We start from the raw sequence: 5950 nt of genomic DNA, 5'->3' as shown, positions 1-5950 counted from the left end.
TACAGTAGACAAAAAAGCAGTATGTGAAAAGAGTAGTATGTCTATAATATTTATAAATCAGTAGGTGAAAGTACCCAAATGATTTACTACCTTCAGTGAGATTTCAAAGTGGTTATCCAAATACTTAACTATCCCATGAGGCCACTTTTTCACTAAGTTTTATTTATTTATTTTTAAGTACCTATTCAGAGAGTATGTGATTATTGTGCATCGGTTTTAAACAAATCAGTTGAGTAAATGATTCAATGACTCACTCATAAACACTTTTTTGATGCTGAATGAATCATTGTTTTTAAATGAATGGGTTGATTTGTTTAATTAATTAATTGATTCAGTAATTTTTTTTTTTTTGCTTGCTTGCTAACTGATGCATAAAAATTTGTAGTCCATCCAATGTAGTGCAGATATTAATTATGTTATAAGAAATCATATTTATGAAGACCCACCTCCCTTTCTTCTGTGTGTGTTCTATAGAAGCACAAAGCCACAAACTCTGAGGCACAAAAGCAGAAAGGCAGCTAAATAATGTCATTCTCCCAGTAGCAATCTCACTGAATGGCTGAATGTGTTCTGTGGTCTTGCCAATCTTTTCGGCCTCAACGTTACAATGGCAACTAATTTTCTCAGCCCACTGTTTCTAAGCAACCGGACACAAAACCACCTCCCTCATGCCATGGGCACTGGGACATGATTATCACTGCCTCTTATCTCACATCAAACCGATACCCAGTTTCTGAGAGATTTTCACCAACCAGCCCAAGTTGGCCCAAATGAGAACGTTTACTATACCGTACAGTCGAGATAGCTTGAACTCAGAATGAAACAATGAATTTTGAAATGTGTTTGGCTTAATATTTGATATGGGGACTTGCTCAGCTGATGTGCCCTGGGAGAGAGAAAGCAGAGGGAAAAGCAAACTCATCTGCCACTAAAGTCGGAGTGCTTAGCATGACGCTGTTGTGAGACACTGCCAGTCTCTTCATCTGCCAATCAATCTTTCATCTAGGAGCAGGAGAGGGAGGAGATTCCTGGCTAAACCTGCTTTGAGAAAAGGCCACACATCCTTCTGAGAGTATTACTGTGCCCATGTACACATACACAATTTACCATAAACGCCCAGTCCAGTGCATCATTCTAATAAGACTGTTTCCAGTGTTGAGGGTGATGTGGAAAAGGCAGCATGCGTTTTTTTTTTAAAGGGATAGTTCACATTTACTCCAAACCTGTATGAGTTTCTTTCTTATGTGGAGCATAAAAGAAGATACTCTGAAGAATGTTGGTATAACCAAACATTTTCTGGTTCCCATTTACTAGTGTAAATGGATAGATTTAGATCACAATATAGTCATATTTCTAAAACTCTCCAATAGTCCCCAACCTTTAAAAGACTTCCAGACCAATGTTGTCACTGTTAACTAAATCTAAAACGATCCGATTTAATAGCTTCTGGTAAATGAAATTAATAAAATAAAATACAAACATCAGATGAAAAACGGAGGAAACTAGAATTGCTGCCACAGCAATTAACTGAAACGAGCTGAAACTGATATAAAACTGAATTAGAGCTATTAAAAACTATAAAATAAACTAATAAAAATGACAAAATGAAAAAAATACTAAAACAAACCAAAATAATTAAATTTTAAAACATTAATAAATACTATAATACTAAAAAAGCACTGCTCCAACCACATTCTCAACACTAAAAACCTCAGGCACTCAAACGTCTCTAGACTTTAGAAGAAACAAACTCTCTCGATACTCTACACACAGAACGCAGCCGTGTGTCTTGGCCCCAGATGATTCTCTACAGCTAGCCGACAGAAGCGATCCCTCTGTGGAAATAAAAAATTACAAAGAAAATCCCAAAGAGTGCAAAACACAAGCCCTATTATTATTCTAAAAGCAATTTAATTCTCGCCGAAAGAATTATGAGGAATGAATTGGCAATTTAATCTGGTGCATTTCTATAGAACATGTACTCAATACAGTGGAACAAGATAAACAAAAAAATGAACGTCGGCTGATAATGGGGGAGCAGAGTAATAACCATTAGCCTGTTTTTAATGGGCCTTACTGAGACATATTCCAGAGAGAAAGAGAAAATAGCACTAATGAACATGTGCTTCACGGTGCTTGAGACCCTGTGTCCTCTGCAGATGAAACGTTTCTGTGTGTTTTTCGCTCTCACTTTATACCCTCTCTTTCTCGCTGTGCCAGTTTTCTTTACTACGGCCTCAGAGGTGCTTCTTAATGGTAACGATGTGTAAGAATCTAAAATCAGAGCAATTGAACCTACTTGACGTTGAACCTGGAGACTGCAGCTCATCAGAGAACATCCAGATCTCCCCCAGAGGAACATTTTATTTCTCAGAAGTTGATCTTTCTTACTTTCTTAGCACAGGAGACAATTTATTTCTGATGTCTAAAACTACTTAGACATGGAAACAATGAGACCATTTTTAACTAGTCTTAAGGTTTAAATAATTTGATAATTTAGACATATTTCGGTCCAAAATATTTTTGTGATCTGATTATTCAAACCACAAACCAGTATTGTTATTAATTTGAATGAACTGAAATGAACCTGAAATAAAATAAAGAAATTAATATCAGATAAAAATAGTTTAAAAAAATTATCTGAAATGTAATAAGTGCAAGTTGAAATACTATAAAATGACTCCATTTTAATAAATTAAATCAATTAAAGCAAAATAAATACTTATACAAAAACAAATAAAAATGAGAAAAAGAACACAAAATCACTAAAACAAACTAAAATTAAAATAAGAACTGAAAAAAATAAATAAAACGTAATTCAAAATATCATAATTGAATATACTAATATTACACTGATTCGAAGGCAGTCATTTTAAGATGTGCTTTAATTTGCATTTTTGTGAGGTTTAGCTCAGAAGCAGATATGTTTCATATTTTATCTCATCTAGGAAAAAGAATAGAGATTTTAAAGAGATATAAAAAAAATGTGTTCCCTTCTTCTGGACAACATTCTTTGCAATACTGCGAGAAAAAGCCAAACAAACTAGAAAGAAATTGGGTTTAAGGCTCAGATGAAAAATCTAAAGCTCACTTTATGCTTATTGATTTCTTCTCATCTTTTATTTGAAAAGGGGATTTTGATCTTTTGATTTACTTTTCATGGCCTCTTTATGTTTTCTTTATTTATTTTTGGTGGGTCTGATGTGGGCCTGAGAGGAGAGCGTGTGAGTGTTTTTGTTTGTTTGCATGCATCTGTTTTTGGGCCATAATGAGCGCTTCATATAAATAATTATTTTTAATCAATACTTTTGCTTCATATAAATTGTATGATCGTTTAATTTTTTAATCCATTTAGAATTTCTAAAGGGAAAAAAAAACTAAAACTCAACAACAAAGCAGTCCTCAGCCAGCAAAATCATGATGTTAAATGACACAGTTTCAGCCAAAGTCAGCACCACATGTATCTTTCATGGATAAGGCAGTCCCAGAATGCAGTGCAACAAGCTCAGAAATTCATGCAAGAGAAATCCTGATTAAATATATGTTCTGTCTTTTTACACAAAGTGCAAATAGCCAACCTTGTTTGCGAAGGCTACTTGCATACAAAATGGTAACACATAAGCTAAGTAGGCTGTTTGGTGTACAATAGTGCAGCACAAGGAAATGTCAATTTTTTTTTTTACATATTATTACAAATTTTATATATTTTTATATTATATCTATAGATAGATAGATAGAGATATATACAGTACAGATCAAAAGTTTGGACACACCTTCTCATTCAAAGAGTTTTCTTTATTTTCATGACTATGAAAATCGTAGTCACACTGAAGGCATCAAGGGCTATTTGAGCAAGAAGGAGAGTGATGGGGTGCTGCGCCAGATGACCTGGCCTCCACAGTCACCGGACCTGAACCCAATCGAGATGGTTTATGGGTGAGCTGGACCGCAGACTGAAGGCAAAAGGGCCAACAAGTGCTAAGCATCTCTCGGGGAACTCCTTCAAGACTGTTGGAAGACCATTTCAGGTGACTACCTCTTGAAGCTCATCAAGAGAATGCCAAGAGTGTGCAAAGCAGTAATCAAAGCAAAAGGTGGCTACTTTGAAGAACCTACAATATGACATATTTTCACACTTTTTTGTTATGTATATAATTCCATATATAATTCCACATGTGTTAATTCATAGTTTTGATGCCTTCAGTGTGAATCTACAGTTTTCATAGTCATGAAATAAAGAAAACTCTTTGAATGAGAAGGTGTGTCCAAACTTTTGGTCTGTATTGTATGTATATATATATATATATATATATATATATATATATATATATATATATATATATAAATATATATATATATATATATATATATTTAAAGGGGCAAGAAAACTAGGAAAATACATTTTAGTTAAATGCAAATTGTAAAATATTATGTAAAAATATATTTTTCACAATAAATCATGATTAATGCAGTAAACAAAGGGTTATCGTCCCTATTTAAGTAAATATATAAAAATGTAAATATAAACAAAAAATATTTGTAAAATTAAAAAAAAAAAATCACAACAAAACTAGAGTTGCAAAGGGGTGCAAAATTTCCAGAAACAGTCGTCCGCGAGGGGCTGTCATGCTGTTTTGTGTTTATTTTATCATTAACGTTTCATTTAAATGTTCGCCGGTTCTCGTCTCTTTCTTCCCGATGTTTGTGAAGTTATATACAATTACAATAAGTAACTAATTTATATGTGACCCTGAACCCCCAAACTTAAGTCTTAAGTAGCAAAGGTGGATTTGTAGCAAAAGCCAACAATATGGGTCAAAATTATCTATTTTTCTTTTATGCGAAAAATCATTCTGATATTATTTAAAGATCAGATTTCATGAAGATATTTTGTAAATTTCCTACTGTAAATGTATCAGAACTTTAGTAGTATACATATGACTTAATTTGGACAACTTTAAATGCGATTTTCTCAGTATTTATATATATATATATATATATATATATATATATATATATATATATATATATATATATATATATATATATATATATATATATATACATCATTTATATTATTTATTCAGCTTCCAGATAATGTATAAATCTAAATTATTTAAAAAAACTGACCATTATGACCCTTATGTTTTGTTGTCCAGGGTCACATATACTGTATTTATGTAAACAGTAAAATCTATATAAAAAATCGTGTTTTTCCAGACTTTAAACTCTGACTTTACTGAACTCTAAAGGTAGAGACACCAAAACTTAAACCAGCTCACCTGCCAGAGCATGAGAAAAGATATCCTCCAGAAAGACAGATGTAATAAGAAAAGAGTCAGTCTGGCAATGGCAATGGCAATGAGCTGTTATCATCAGAGGAACGCCTGGCCTCACCACTAACCTTTAAACAATCCACATCTGACAGACAGCTTGGCATGTGAGCTCCCCGTGAACAACAGTCCTGCTCTTCACACACGTGCTAACCTTGCCTGTCTTTATTCAAAAACTGAAAACGTCTGTCAAGAAACGCCATCAAGGCCCACTTAGTGGAGATCCGCTTTCCGTGAGAAGTCGTTTTTCTCCAGCACATACTCGCTAATCTCATTATTACTGCAACTATCATCCTCCAGCTTCGCCACTTTTTTAACTCTGCTCAACTCTTAACTCGAAGGAAATCCCAGAGTGCTTTGCTGGGCCCGCCCCAAGCGGCAGAACTGGACTGGAGAAGCTTAGAGAGGCAGAGAGGATTTCAATACACACACACAAACACACACACTGTATTCCCTGCAGCCATTAAGTGGCGTCTCCCCACTTTGGGGATAATCTGCAGGAGAGATGCTAAATCAGCTTCCCTTACACTGCCTCAGGACTGCAGATCCTCTTGTGGTGTCTGTGCCTTAAACTGTGCTCAGAAAACACAATCATGGGCTGGCGCTGGAAGTCGTGC

The sequence above is a fragment of the Carassius auratus genome, chromosome 16, assembly GCF_003368295.1.
Source record: "Carassius auratus strain Wakin chromosome 16, ASM336829v1, whole genome shotgun sequence".
NCBI lineage: Eukaryota > Metazoa > Chordata > Actinopteri > Cypriniformes > Cyprinidae > Carassius > Carassius auratus.
This window is presented reverse-complemented; position numbering follows the sequence as displayed.